We start from the raw sequence: 16,964 nt of genomic DNA on the forward strand, positions 1-16,964 counted from the left end.
GACTCACTAGCATAACTAAACTTACAAGACACGATGTAATATGAACAAGGAACATTGATTTCTAGGAACAGTGACAAGGATGACTCACAAGACAAGATTCCTGAAACAGAGTACAATCCACGAGCACAGGAGAATAGACAAGAGGATGTTTTAAAAGGTAACAAACACAGGATGATTAACAAGGGGCAGGTGTGGGTGATGAAACACTGATGGGAAAGCTAACGAGACAAAAGGGCGGGAAACACCGACGAGACACAGAGAGAGAGTGAGAGGATTTCTAAGGCTCAACCTCTCTCTCCACAAAGAACCTTAGACTATGTCATGGCTCCGCCCCAGGACCAAGAATAAACAAGACAACATGGCGGAACCATGACAATTGGTATCCATAAATGAGCTGACTGAAAGTCACTCATTTTTGGGAGGCATTAAGATGAAGAATAAAGTAACTGATTGAAAGGACATGGGATGCAAAATAAATGGTATATTTGGTCATGGTTGCCCTGTTAACAATTCTGACCTTGTCCACAATCAACGGTAGATTTGTAAACTGTTGACATAGAAAAATGGTTAATTGAGTATCTGTTTCTGGAAAAGAAACCAAATACATACTGCAAGGTTTTAGGAATAACAACTACATTTAAATATATAGTACTCTCAATAATCCTAAATTGTTTTGTGTGTACATAATTCAGAAGTCACTCATAAACTCCGCCCATTCACAGGTTACTATTCTGAGCTGAATATCGCCGCTGTCCTTTTGAAACCTTGAATTTCCAAATTCAGTGTTTTTCAGGAAATTGGAAAAACGCTGTACTTTTTAGATGATTAAAGATGAGCACTTTTTAATAATTCTTATCGGTCAAATATTTGCAAAACAAAGTGGCAAACATAAAGGGTGACTAATGCTAATGATTTAAGGCAAAAAATATAAATTTCAGAAATATGGAGATAAAAGGTTTCAGAAGGATACCATGTGAAGAAACATACAAAAAAATGGTAAAAAAAACATCACACAAACCCAAAAAGGCGGAACTGAAAAACAGAAGTCACTGCACAGGATAAGTAAATGTTCTGTATATGAAATAAAGAGGTCACTCTCGTCTTCCACACAAGTTCAAAATATTTGTCAGCTCGTGTCACTCACGTGAAAATACCGAACTTTTCCTGCAAGTAATAAAGAGCGTGTAATGTGATTGTTCACGTTTGGTGTGAACCCAGCATAAGGGGCGATTAACATTTCGCATCTTATGTGGGCGCAAATTGGTTATTTTATGTAGACACAAGGTAATTATGGTAGCGTTTGCGCTGCATAGAGATGGAAATAGTCAAACTGAATGGGTTAAATTATTAGTAGTAATAGACATATTAAAGGTCATGTGTGTATTTTTTGGAGGATCCATTGACAGAAATGCTATATCATATACATAACTGTCTGTAGAGGTGTATTAAGACCTTACTTAATGAAGTGTTATGTTTCTATTACCTTAGAATGAGCTATTTCTATCTACATACACTTAGGGTCCCCTAACAAGGAATTACCCATGTTGTTTCCAAGTAGCCCTAAACAGACAAACTGCTCTACAGAGCACATTTCATAAGTATCTCCTTCAGCAAAGAAGCGAAAACATGATGACATCTATTTCATGTATCAGTTGCCGTAGTGCTTCGAAAGGCAGGTAGGATGAGTGGAGTGAGTCGTTAGTTGCAATTCGCAACCTCACCACTAGATGCCACTAAAACTAGATATGATGAAACATTCCAAAATTCAGTGTACACCGAATTAAGCTACAGTATGTCCATGGTCAGAATAACACATCTTTCCGTAATAAGATAAACATACTTGTGGTGCAAGTTTTATCTACTGATTTATCAAGAAATGGTCTTCATAAAGACTAATATGATACACAATCTTCCTAAAACAAAATCAAACCTCTCCCTTAACTTTATAGGTGAAATCTGACTCTGCAACTTTAACTGGTCAAACTTGATTATGTGTTTTCTCAGGTAACACAGACTACCGTAATATTATTTTACAGCGTGTGCTGGTGTGTTTGCAGTATCATTATATGTATTTCCCTATGGACACCAAGGAAACAATGTTTTGGCTGTCTGTTCTGCCTAACAATATATCACTGTGGTAGACTTCAACAGAGGATTATGTTGTTGACACAAAACTTCCTTATATTACATTTCCTGTACTGGCTCAAATAAGTAACAAGAACAGACTGATAACCAGACTGTCTCTGTCCTCTTACACGCAACACAAGCAAACACGCAAACAAAATTTCACCACATAGACACAATATTCTTTAGAACAAACTCCAAAGAGGTAAACACCAGAGACAGTTTTCATCCTATCTACCATGTGTGATGACAGATTTAAGCTTATTGTTTTCAAAGCCAGCCATTTGAGTGAGTCAGCAAACCTCATTTCTAAGGTTTTCTAGACTGAAACCCAGAATGCTTTGCAAGTAGTTTTGAATTTCACTTCACATCGAAACCTGCTAATATATTGCAATTGCTTTTCCTGTAGTCACCGCATATCAGCATGTGACAGTGTTGTGTAAGATCAGATATTAAATGTTCTAGATAAATTTGAAGGTTTGCTGTATGTGACACGAGAAGTGTGTCATCTGGTCTCGTGGCTTTGCGGTGTCCTTTTCTGAACCCTACAGGAGAAGCTGAATAGAACACAGTTTGATACTAGCACATCCTTGTCTCCGGTCCCGTATCTGGAATAAACTCCAAGACTTAAGATTAGATATCAAGTGACTACAGAGTGAGACTGAAACTTTTTCTAATGAACCCCCTAATTCATCCTCTGTTGGGAGTATTTAAAGCAAGGCATGTACACCTTGTTACATTTCTCATAACAGTTGTTGCTATAGTGACATGTCAACAAGCGATACAGCTTTGCACAGCCACATCTTTATTGAATCTGAGATTCTGGACGGCAGGAGATCCCAAAGCATCTGAATTGAACTCATGATACATTATTCATCCATCTGCCCTTTTTGAACTCGCTCAATCACAAATCTCAGCCCTGTGCCAAGAATGCCACTGCATTGACACTATCGCCTATAACCAGCCAGCCTATCCCTCCATCTATTCAACAAACTATTTTCCCTATCAATCCACTCCATGTTATGACAGGATTCATTTAAAAGGGTCTTCTTTTCATCAGCTCACCTTTTGTTAAAAATAGGAAGGAGAGGGCCTGTATTGTTTTCATTGTTCAAGTACATGTGGACGTGTTCTCATTCATTAGGCCTCTCATAATTCTGCAGTATCGGAGTGCTACCTTGCCCATGCTGTGCTTGTGTGATGGTGCGCACCGATTGGATGCTGTTCAGATAACAGACAGCATTCCTGTAGATAATGGTAGTCACAGAGGTAACAGAGCACTTGTGCAGACTGCCAGGGTTCTTCTGCTGATCGTATCATCTGGGCTGCTGGGAAAAGGTTATTTCCATCTGCTTAAAATACGGAAGCAGAGGCCAGTGTGGTGCCGAAAAATGACCCCTGCAAAATTCTCCCCCATTCCCTACTAGCATTAGGTGTAACGCCCTATTCATACATACTCCGTGTGAATTGCGTTTGCCGTGCGTAGAGCAACACGTATGGAGTACAGATCCGTAATGCGCCATTGTGCTTCCACACATACCATGTTTGTAGCACGTAAGGGATCCGCATCTTCTGTTTGATTCAGTCAACAATGGGTAATAGGTATTTCCGATATAAGGAATTATAAAACGTGCTATTTTTATCATTGTGATTCTCTGTTTTATGTTTAGTGCGAATGATTGATAGATCTAAATGATAATTTATATGTGGTTTTGATGTTAGGATGGTTCTTCAAAACACTTGATGGTTGTGTGAAGTTATATTAGCCAAGCATACTAAAAGAGTTTTAATATAACTTACCATCCATTCCAGTTGTCGATGAAACTGCCTCCCGCGCCATTTCTTTAGCATTAATCTCTTTATAAAAACAGTCCTGGGTGTCATAAATCACCTTGTATTTCTCTACCTCATTATTACATGGCTCGTTGGAATGCTTGATCCTGATTGGCCAGTCGCGACATTTGCAGGTTCGCTATTCCCAGATAACAACCTCCCAAAACCAATATCACATAGTAAACTGGATTCAGCAAATCATTTTGAGAGTTTTTTTTGACAACTTAACTATAAATATGACTTTAATAACATATATGATATTATATTTACAAACGACTAAACCAAATTGCCTGTTCGTGACATTTGAACATTGTCTAATAACTTAAACGGCTTTTCCTCACGGAAGGTCAGCATTGTGTAAAAATGAACTAATCAATTATTTAAAATTCACATTTCATGTCCAGTTTTTTTCTCATGTGGCAAGTAGCCGTGTATTAAGCTGGATAATGTACAAGCAGCCATCTGTTATCGGAGAAATAAGCCCTGACTGTGATCAGGACCCGACGCGAAGCGGCTGCCTATACATGTATATCCCTTAGATAAGTAGTTGAGTGTTATCCATCACACTGCCGTCTTGTACTTTCTAGATAACCTGCTTGTCAGTATTTGCATAGAAGCACCGATGTGGCTGCCGCTCAAAATAAGATAAAATGTGCATGCCACAAAGAGCTGTACTCCTGGAAGTTGTGGGATTTTGGATGCACGAACACCGCCAACGAAACGGCCCGTATTTTAAGGCATAATGCATGTTTCTATTTGAAAATGAACCAGACAAACGCGACTGCCGTATACCGTGAGAATCCACCTTTACTCTCTCAGTCTCTCTCTCACCCTCTCTGGAGGCTCTGGGCATTTTGTCTGATTGGATTCAGAAGAAAGAACAGGCCATATGGCTTTTACTTTGCAAACAAACAAACGGCACAATTATGTGCCTGCTATTCATAACAGTGAGTGATATCAAGTAAAATGAAGATATAAGTGAAATAAGGATGATAGTTAAAAGAAGATGAATTTATGATAGAAGCTGAGGGGCTTACTTTTAAATGCACAGTGCTGAACAAATTTATTAGACAATTCCCACCTAATGTAAGGTTTAGGCCACAGCTGCCCTAAACAAATAGTAATGGTGATAACCAAAATATTTTTTTATATATATTTACTTGTAGTCAATAAGTCACCATGAAACCAAAAGGGGAAATTCTATGTGTTTTACACTTTTTACACAGTTTTTGCAGTGATCATTATAAATGATTTATTTATTCATTATAGCATTATTTATTTTTTATTCATTGGCATTCTTTAATCAAAAACATTAAGCTCCTTACCCCCTCTCAACAACAACTCTTCACCACATGACATAGGCAACAAAAAAACGGTAGGACTAAACTAACGGCAATGCAGCCATTTTTAGCCCTATCCTCCACAACAGACTGTGGACTGGCATTCAAACCTGACACCGTTCTGTTAGATCCGAAAACTGTTGCAGACTCTCTACTCAAGAACGAGAGCTGCGCGTGCTCATAAGTTCTCTCTTCACACAGCAGTTCAGTTCAGTGTGTGCTGTTGGTGTAACTAAATGACTCTGGTATATTGCTTCAACTCCACGGGACTGTCATGCACGCCAGAAACTGAATAACTGAATTAATTTGTGGATTATTTGAGCTGAACTGGTTCGATTGGTTCACTAAAAAGAAAGAACTGGTTCAAATGAACGACTCGTCCGCGGTGCGAACCAGAGAACATCAATCATTCATCAGGCACTATGTCAGCGAGCAGCGGCATAATACAATTTGGTTTTAGAAACCATAAAGAATTTATCGGCAATGCACTTACAAGGAAACTTTATGCAACAAAACTTTCCCCAAACCTGTGGGACAACATCCAATTTCGTAAGACACCTGCAAAGTTATCACACAGAGAGTTAAGTTAATGCCATGTTTCAGAGTTAGCATTGCAGTTTGAGTATTTTCATAAATTTAGAAAGTAGGGCTTAAAGATAAGATTGATCGTATTTTTATTGTCATTGCGATATGAAGATGTTATATAAGGATGGGCACCGAAACGTGATTTTAAACGAGCCGTTGGGCCTCTGGTCTTTCCGGCGGCTCATCTATCGAAGTTCGAACACGCACGAGCACAGGCAGGCGCGCACACGCAATCACACACACAAAAGATGTTTGTTGCTGCACAGCCTTGCTCTAAGTAGGGCTGATAAAAAAGTTCCTTAAAAAAGTGGTTTATTTTTGGTTACTTTGGGGGACACCAAGTAAAAAGTTCAAGGATGGGAACATATTCAAGTGTTTGCTGGTTATTTGTTACATTTTCTATTGGCGGAATACAATTGTTACACTTCAATAACAGAATGTGAAGTTACACTTCGGCTTTGTGACTTTAGTGCTATACCTAAAGTTAATAAAAGTACCTTATTTTATCTGCTTTTTGATCACAGCAAATAATAATGAAAATGATTGTCTGAGAATAGAAGATATGCTTTCTCTTGCATCACATAAATGATCGAGAGTTAAGTATCTTGTCTTGTACTCATGATTTTTTTCTGTCTCTGTCTTGACTGTCTCAATTGGACTCGAACCTCTCTGGACTTGGACTTGACTTGTACTCGATCTCCGTGGTGTCGAAGGGGACCCCTGGTGTATGTAGCTCATTCTAAGGTAATAAAAAATAACGCTTCATTATGTAAGGTCCTTATACACATAGTTAGCCTATGTATATTTTATTGCATTTCTGTCAATAGATCCTCCAAAAAAATACACACAATTAATGCAAATTTATTAGAAAATTAAGTTTTAAGGGTTGAATTTTATGCTTGATTTATTTCATGTACTTCTGTGAAAAAGTAAAGCATAATTTTGGGTATAAAAACGTGAATAAAATGTACTTAGTTGTTCGAGCTTGCTATTTGCCTAATAAATTGCAATGACAAATTTGTTAATATTTTATGTATATATATATATATATATAACTTAACAATGAATTTTTTATCAGATTCCACTAGATATCAAGGTGAGTAACGGAACTGAGATGGATTATGCGTAAAAAGGTCCCATTTAGATATTACAATCTCCAAAGACCCGCGGTAATACAATACACATGTAAAGTAAAAAAAACATTTCATTAATAAGAAATAATAAATTGCAAAATACATTTAGAAACTAATAATATTCAGAGTCAGCGAGTTCACTTTAACTTCAGACACAGATCAGTCTGACGGCCTGTGAACTGAAATGAACAATTAATTGACAAATCCTGTGTTGCACATATTCCATTACGAAACCCTGTTTATACGCTGGGGAAAACACTAAGGCAATATAACTGCAAACATTACCATTGTTTCAGCGCACATCATAATACCCTAGTCATTAAACCATCACATGACGTTTATCGCCCATAATATTAGCACATTAGGCAGTTTGTAATGTACTCCCATGATGTTTTTGTTAAATAAATGTTGTGATGTCTATCAGTTTAAGTGTGTTGAGCCACAGAGACCTGAATAACAAGGTAAAGTTCTCCCAGAGGTATGGAGAGTATATAACCAAAGCACTTCTTTTGCCTTCCCCTGCACACACATACACACACCCACACACACACACACACACACACACACACACACACACACACACGCATTAACAAACTAATCAGCTTACAGAGCAGTGAAGGTTCCCTTGATCTACAGTGCATGTAATGTCAGTGATGTCACATATCTAGGAGGAGCTCAGAAAGCTCATATATAAGTAGACACATCACATTGATTTTAAAAGGAAAACGTGAGCAAAATAAAATGTACACACCTGCTGTGCTTGTATTTGGGTGTACAGAGCCATTCACATAACGATAACTATAACAGTAATGGTTCCTATAAATTTGTGTCCACACACCAGCAGGCCATAACGTTATGTTTATTTTAAGCATTGTTCCCAATCTGTAAAACGAATGTAGATGACCTGCTGCTAAAGCTTTCGTTTTACCAACTGTCTTTTCTTTAAATATGATAGCAAAGACTGGATGCTCTCTCTGAAGGCATTATGAAAGCATGTATTTATCATCGAGTTTTCAAGTTTAATATATTTCTGAAGCACATTTAAAACAAAGTGACCAAAGTGCTGTACAAAAAGTCATAAAATTGACATCCGATTACAGATAGCAAAGAACATCAAAGACAGATACAAGATAAAAGAACAACCACATCTCTCAGACTGAGATAATGGCCAACGAATAAAAGTGTGTTTAAAGCTAGTTCTAAACACGGACAATGTATGGCCATGCGCACTGATATCGATAATGCATTCCACAGTTTAGGGGCAACTACAGCAATGGCACGCTCTCCCTTTGCTTAAGTCTTACTCTAGGGACTGCCAACAACATGAGGTCAGCAGACCTCAGAGACCTGGATGGAACGTAAGGTTTAATAAAATCGGATAGATAGGTTGGGGCTAAGCCATTTAAGGATCTAAAAGCAATTACTAAAATCTTGAAATCGATTCTAAATCGGACCGGTATCCAGTGAAGGAAAGCCGATATGGGGGAAATATGTTCCCGTTTACGCATAAGTGTTAATTGTTCGAGCTGCGGCATTCTGCACTAGCTGCAAAAGTGAGAGCGAGGCCTGATTGATACTCGACCTGATTTTACCATGTGGTCGATGTCCTCAGGACAACATATTTTCTTGACCTAAGGACAACATTTTTATAAATAAAACCTAAACCCACACCAAACCCCTACCCCAACCATAACGTACCCCAAAATGAGGGAAATGACAAGTGAAAAATTAAAAACAATGGTCTAGAAGCAACTAATCCTGGTTGGAAGAAGAAACTTAAAATAAATTGTAAACTTATTTCTGAAATCTGATTGGTTGATTCAAATGTTGTCCCAGTGTCAACATGATGTTGTCTTAAGGATATCAACCACTTGGCAATAGCAGGAGAGCCCTGACTGACACCAACAAAGAGGACATTATAGTACTCTAGACGAGATGAAATAAAAACATGTATAAGCTTTCAAAAACATTAAATGATAAAACAGCCTTGACCTTAGATAAGAGTCTTAAGTGATACAAATTTGAGTTTATCTGTTTGTCTAGTTAAAATTCCCCGTCCACCATTATCACCCAGATTTTTGGCTCTAGACTTAACATTAGGACGCCAATCTCTCTGATCAGTGTCCAAGGACTTGTTATTAAGATTGGGGCTAAATACCATTATTTCTGTCTTACTCTCATTAAAATGTAAATCATTAGAGGCCCTCAAATCTTTGATAGCTGATTCAGACGTTTAAGCGTTACATGATATCATGTAAAAGTCTTTAATCACATGAATAGCTAAACATTAGACATCTGCCAGAGACTGTTTAACAGTATGTTTTATCGTTCATCAGCTGGAAAAATCGCACTGATTCTGAACATAATGATACCATTCAATGTATTTTTATTGTTAAAGTTGTGATGTGAATCCCGATATTCACCTAAATTAAGTACGACTTTTAAAATACGTATTTATTTAGTTATAGCTTTCATTATAATGTGAATCCCCCTTTAGTCAGAAAAAGCAGGTAAAGGTTGTAAAGACATTCCTAACTATACAGTAGCTTTAGACATAAAGCATAACATTTAGGGAAAAAAGTAAATTTGTAAATAACAAGTTAAATAATTTCATTTCGGATGATCCAGTAAAATAAAGTGGCTGGAGTAATTCTGCCGTAGCTTAATTTTTATTTTACTTTTTCTTGATGGATTATTAAAGAAATTATTTGTCTTCGATATGTTACAAAGGTTGAAGACCGTCAACTGCACCATTTGGGATGCAGTCTTGTTCTCTGAAGGTCCTTGGGACTGTGTCTCTGTCTTTGGAACAAGTCCATTTTAGGTGCCATTTCAAAGAAGGCAAATGTTGTTTTAGCGTTTGCCAAAATGATGTCTCGTCACTTTATCGCGCCCACTGAAATGTGGAGCAACCCTGCTGTTCTCATTTCCAGGACTGTCAGAAAATCTGATCTTCAGAGACTTTCATACGAAGCCTCATAATTTACCATCTCTGGAGCCTCTTTATATCTAGTGCAGTGACAAGAGGTTAACCAAGACACATTTCCATTTACACCTGGTATTAACATGCATCTCAGATGTGTCTCCTGTGACTACTTGTGATTGCATCCAAGGGATGGTCTCGTCCCAATTGCATGTCCCAATTGCATGTTGAAAAACAAATAGTCCAAAATAAAGCCAGTAGATAATTCATGCCAGCAAAATAGTATAATATGTTTGTACATTAAGCATTACATTGAGTCATAACGTTACATAAAATTATTAAAGAGACATTAAAATGTTAAACCTGATATTCATTAAATTATCTTCTTTTGTGCTCGCCAGAAGAAAGATTGAGGACATTTATAATAACTTATAATCATTTTATTTTGGGTCAAAGAAGTCAAGAAGTCTGAATGCATTTGCAAACACTAGCCATAGTAACACCCCTACAAACTATAAAAATACTACAATTATAAAACAGAAGCCTGATTATATTCTTCACATTGATTGGTCTGTGTTAGGCGCTGAATAAAGATCAATGAGAAATGTTGCACTCGGGCACCTTCGAACGGTTTGACATTTCGAGAGGGATAATTGAAGGTCAGTGATATGACACATCATTCCATCGTTGCAGTAAATATGAGGGCATAAGTTAGGCTGATGATATTTCTGACGACCAATCAATGGCCTTTATTTTGGCAGACACTTTATGTGCTCGACGCTGCCAAAGCAATCAAGATCAATTTGGAGGCTTATCCAGCGCAGAATGAACCATTCTTCAATTCATTATTCCCACTAAACGTGAGCGAAGTTCAATCCAGAGTCGATATTTAAAGTGGTGGTTCAGCAGCGTTTCATGCTTTCTGTTGTTAAAGCGGCCGTAACACAAGCGGTTTCTGCCAATCTCATGTTAATCTTGAGAACCTATAGAGTAGTATTGCATACTTCGTATATTTGAAGAGAATTAAGTTTGATCACATTTATAAAAGATAAATACAGACAAATGTGAAAAAAACTTTACGAAACCTGTATGATCGCTGGGGGAGTGTATCGAGCACAGAAATACTACGTCATACGCCTAACTCGTTTTTTTGACAAGTTGACCATGTTAAGCATGAGAAGACAGCACTTTTAACATTCTAAAAAAGTCAGAATGCATGAAACACCGTTGCACGGCCGCTCTTAACGTGCTTGCGTCTCATGCTTCACATGGTCAACTTGTCAAAAAAAGAAATGAACGTATGACGTAGTATTTCTGTGCACGACACACTCCCCCAAGGTTCGTATAGGTTTAGGGAAGTTTTTTTGATCATGAAATTCTGTTACGTAATGACTTTTCTTAGTCCCTTATTGGGCAATTCTCCCGGAAAAGCACGCCCACATGTCATAGAGCATGAGCAAGAGAAAGAGCACATCCACACATCAACAAACGAGAGCAAGAAAAAAAGAGCATGCTGATGCGTCAACCAGCGAGAGCGAGGGCACACCCATCAATGTGCTCCTTCGTTCGTTGTACTGAAGTTCAGCTGTATTTGTTTGTTCAAGTCATTTCGGTGAGGAATACAATTTTCAATATTCGGTGAGGAATATAAATGGCGGATATAACACTGGATTTGGAGATCATTTGAAACTGATTGATGGTCCAGTCTCAGCGCTAAAACATGCCGGACATGAACCGCACGCGGTAAGTGAACCTGAGTCAAATGTCTGTGTTTTGATGGCAATCGGCGCGTACTTGCATTATATAAACAACACAAACTTATAAAGAATCAAAAGTGATGCAGGGATAATGCGACAATGTATTGTGTGCTCGTGCTGTAGTTCCGCCCCCCAGGGGCATGCCTGTTTTCAGAAATAAACATACAGCTGTTTCTCTATTTTATAAGTTGGATCATACTCTTTGAAGATACGAAGTCTGCAATACAACTCTATAGGTACTAAATTACCTCCACTTTAAAAGATATTCCTCAAAACATAAAGCAAATATGTGAACCCAATGTTCACAGAGGCATTAGATGGGTTCGATAACTACATATTGGGAAGAGCATCAGCCTGGACAAACACACTTGTACACACAAATCCCAATACAGGAAGGAGGAATGAGAAAAAACTGCAAAAACAACAAATCATAAACTTCTCTCATGCTCATCCAAGCATGAAATGAATGTGAGCTGCTAATAGGACAGTCAGCTGCAGCAGAGATAAAGCACGGCCAGGAACTCAGGTTTAAAATCACTTTCACTCCACGTAGCACAAGTCTGTCTATCTCAATCTCTCAACTTCAACTATAACTGCAGATGGAAAGTTTCTCCAACTCAAAGATGCCTTATTTCCTTCCAGTTTCCTTTGAAACAGGAAGCAGACCTCCCCCGCTCGCTGGCGTTGGGTGAGTACGGGTGTTAGAAGCAAATCACCGCTTATAGTTGAGGAAAACAAAGCAGCGGGAATTAGAAACGAGTTTTGGTGGAAGGAGGTGGGAAAGTTTGGGCTACCATGCTATGAAAGTTGTGCTCTGAAAACGGCGGCGTGAAAATAAATCCTGCAAACTTATTAGCGGGAGTGCGCTCCTCTCACAGAGTTTACCAAACTACAATGATAACAAGAGAAAGGGGAGACTTCCTTAGTTATTCGAAGAAAATTATAAATAACCAACATCATCAAAACAGACATGATTGAAATGATTCTAATTTCGAGTTTAAGTTTGAGATCAGTGGAAGGTTTTTTGCGGGTGTCTACCTGAAACCTAGTATTTCAATATTTCCTGATTTTGTTTACATAAATCGTTATAAAAAAATGGTAAGTCTCCTATCATATTTATCATTTTGATTTGCAGATATCAAACCAATTAAAAGTATTGAACATTGCTTGTCAACTTTGATAACGCAGTATTTAATAATTTAAAAAGAACAGGTTTATTTTCCATTGTCTGAAAAAGAACGAATTGTGACATTCTAAGTTTTGGAAGGATAGCAACAAAATATTATTCAAGTTCATGAGTTTATAGATGTTTACTGCCAGCTGCAGCTTATCAGTACCAGCTTGGAAAGAGCCGTCTGCAGCACAACAGGGATTGAGGACGAGGATGAAATGTGGGATTTTAGAAGTATTCAGGTCCTAACAGGCACACATGGCAGGCAACTGTGTTTTCCTGAATAACTGAATAAGGAATTTAAATAAAAATGAAGAAACAGAGAACAGAACTTCACCTGAAATCAAACTATAAAAAGTGACAGCAAAGAAAATGTACCAGAAGCTAACCAAATGTGTTCATCCAAAATACTCAAATAATCTTTTTTCAGTATTGTAATGTATTTCCAAAGGTGACCCTGGACCACAAAACCTGGAGCAGGGGTATGTTTGTATTAGTAGCCAGCAATACATTGTATGGGTCAAAAACATATATTTTTCTTATATGCAAAAAATCATTAGGATATTAAGTAAAGTTCATGTTTCATGAAGATATTAGTATATTTCATACCGTAAATATATTTATATATAAAAAATATATATTTTGTGAGTGAATGCAGCACGAAACTGGAAACACGCCTACAAACGTCACTTGTTGCATCCGGCTGTTTGGGAAATACCTGCTCAAGTTTGGTATCTATTTAACCAATAAGCTCCAAGAAGCAGTGAGTTACATTTTATAACAGGCGCGAGCCTAAAACCTTAGCTGTTATAAAATGCACTTGTAACACACTGTTTCGGTTGGATAATTGCTTTTATAAAACGGCCCATAGAGAGCGTTAAAACAAACCTGTTTCTTCTAGCAACGACCCGCTGCAAGACTTTACAGGTGATTTACTCAGTATTAGAACTTTTTTTGCACCCTCAGACATTTTCATTTTCAAATAGTTGTATCCCAGCCAAATGTTGTCATATCCTTACAAATCATACATCAACGAAAAGCTCTTTTATTGAAATTCCGTGATGAATACATCTCAATTTCAAAACATTCACCCATTTGACTGGTTTTGTGGTCCAGTTTTAAAAATGAGAAATTTTGAGGTTGTGGCTTGTGTATGACCAGCCCATTCGCACCAATTGCGTATAAATAACTGGCGCTGTGCATTATCGTATAGTACGGACGCCAAATTGCGATTCTGCGTGCATAAATATGCCTATTTTTGCGTGCATATCATATGCCAATTACGTGTTTGCATATTAAACAGCAATTTGTCTCATTACCCTGTCCCCTAACCTAAACCTAATGTTAGCGTCCGTGCATATTATAACCTCTACCCTAACCCAAACCATAAACCTAACAGTATTATTTTAATTTTTTCAGTATTTCCTCTTCATGTACGCTTTAAAATGGCTGCTCTCCACCCTTGTACAAGCAAACATTGGCGTATCATATGCACGCAAAATCGCAATTTGGCGTACGTATTAGACAATAATGAAGCAGCGTGTTATTTATACGCAATTGGTGCGACCAGGTTGGTATGACTGACAGTTGGAGATGAGGGGCCCAAGCTATGAATCTGACATCATCAGAGAATAATCGCTAAGAACGCCGCCGTCGAGTCCAGCTGCTTGCTGTAGAGGGTTTTATTCTCGATTTCTTCGTTTCTACTATTGTCCTCAGCCTCTGTCTGTTTTAGCACTCAGGGGAACTTGTCCAAGTGCTCAAGTGGGGCGTGTCCAGGCGTGTTCATGTGAGAAGGTAACACCAATGCATACCCTCTATTGAGTTTCTCATCTTGGTTTCTATACTTTGGGTTCAAGACTGAAGTTTTCGCAGGCATTCCTAGCAAAATGAAGGCGGGGACTACATGTAGAGATATAAATCCACGGCGGTACACAAATCGTTCTAGGGCACCACTCGTTTGTATGATTTAGAGTCGACTCCCTTTATTCCAACGTGGCAGACCGCTTACATTCACACATGGCAACCTTACTCACTGCATGAAATGCCATTTAAATTCTTTCGTTATATATAATCTTTAAAGCTTATGAAGACAAGATGTTTTTTGGTGGCTCGACTTCTTTGATTTCATGTGCTTTGATGGCACGTGTGGCGTTTCCATATGGCAGAGTGTGGCAGTTGCCATACCCTAGCATTCAGACAAAACAGTGGAAACAAAGTGTGCATATTGATGCTCATTAAAGATGATCAACATATTTAAATCTACTGTTTATTTTAAGCATTGGCGTAGGAAGCATGTTTATTTTAGAGTGTAAAAAGGACACTCAGTCATTCACAGTTTCAATAGTGTAGTGGGTATGACGTGTGTTTTTTAACACTATCGCGTTGCAGGTTCGAATCCACCTTTAGCTTGTCTTCATTTTCACATCACATATTAGATCATTCAGGCATTTATTTTCAACAAGGAAACTATTAAAAAAATGCCTAGCAGGTGTTTAATAACAAAGTGTATGGTTAGGTAAATAGGGAGGTCTTTATTATCTATAAATTTGCCAATAAATTGGCAATTATTATTTTTAATTTTAAATAAAAAAAAATGTACTAAATGTGCTAGGGTTACGCAGTCGCAGTCTACTGCACTTAATATCCGCCCATTTTTTGGATTAACATTATCTGTATATTAATTTGGATTTTTCACTGCATCAACCTCGCCGCTACTTATGCGATAAACTTAACAGCGACAAGGTAAGACATGTCTTAATTATATTTGGCCTACATTTTAGACTCGTAGCCGATTAACATTGTCGTTGGTGGTTTTTAATGACAACATCTGGATGTGGGTTTGAAGCGATTGTCATACGCAGTATAAATGGCAGATGGTTAAGTAGATATTTTAACGATATGAGGGTAGGGTTTGTTATCTGTACGTCTTTGTGCGTGTTCGTGCATTTATTCAGTTTCCTGGATTCTTGCACACGCTTTTTTTAGATATGATGTGGTATAATTTATGGTTCCCTTACTTTGGAATGTCGTTGATGTATGGCCAGAACAAAAATTTTTTTTCTTTGATACGGTTTCATAGTGGTTTTCAAAAACTAAATTCAACACAGCAGATACACATTTATTTTTCTCATTTCAGAACAATAATTCATGGATTGAAGGTTTCAACCTGACTTACATGCAAAGCAACATGACCAAAAAATATTTTAAGCTAAGATAAATATGACAGCTTTTCAATTCATATGCTGTTCTGAATCATTGATGCCATGTTATTTACCATCTTTAAGTAGCCTTTTTCCAAATCGATACAAATGTTCTTCGTGAAATGAGCCTGTATGCATTCTTCATGATCCTCATTGTGTTTCATCTGTCTAACGATATTACAGTGCTTTATTCACCCCCCCAGATAAAGTACTCACACGCTCTGTTAGCAAAAACCAATTCAGCTTCATGCATACTGATCAATTGCGTTCAATGACAGGAAGTAGTGAATGGAACCGTTTCACTTTGTTGTTTACTCACGCTACAAACAGGGGGCTGGGATGTGAGGCATCTGTCTGAGACCATATTAATTATGAAGATCTTTTGCTGCAGATTATTGATGAAGTCAATGGTCCTTTGAGTCCATGATCTGTTTAGTTTTGGTCGGAACAAAGCAGCACAATGCTCATAAAACGACTTTGCAGTTGGAAATGATTGAGCATTCAAAGTGCCCTTGTATCCGTTGGCTTTAATAAGGATGCCTGGAAAAATGGGTTTAGGGCCAATTTGAATTCAATATTCTTGTTAAATTATGCACCATGCACAAAAAGACAGAATATTGACTAAAGAGGAGAACAGACATGAGAACGTATTCATGCCTTGGGAAGAACCGGCAAGGCCAATTCCAAAACACGACTCAAACATTATTGTTATAACAATATGCATCGAGTTGTACCGCATAAAAAAAACTGGATATATGACTAATTTGAGTTTGTGATCAAACGAAAACAACAGCTAACCACATAATTTCACGGGATGTACTAAACATGACCATGCATGAAATCAGTTTGAGAGGTATGTCCTGACCTTTCCCAGCATGATTCGTTCTTTCATATC

Source organism: Triplophysa dalaica, chromosome 16, assembly GCF_015846415.1.
Source record: "Triplophysa dalaica isolate WHDGS20190420 chromosome 16, ASM1584641v1, whole genome shotgun sequence".
NCBI classification, from domain to species: domain Eukaryota; kingdom Metazoa; phylum Chordata; class Actinopteri; order Cypriniformes; family Nemacheilidae; genus Triplophysa; species Triplophysa dalaica.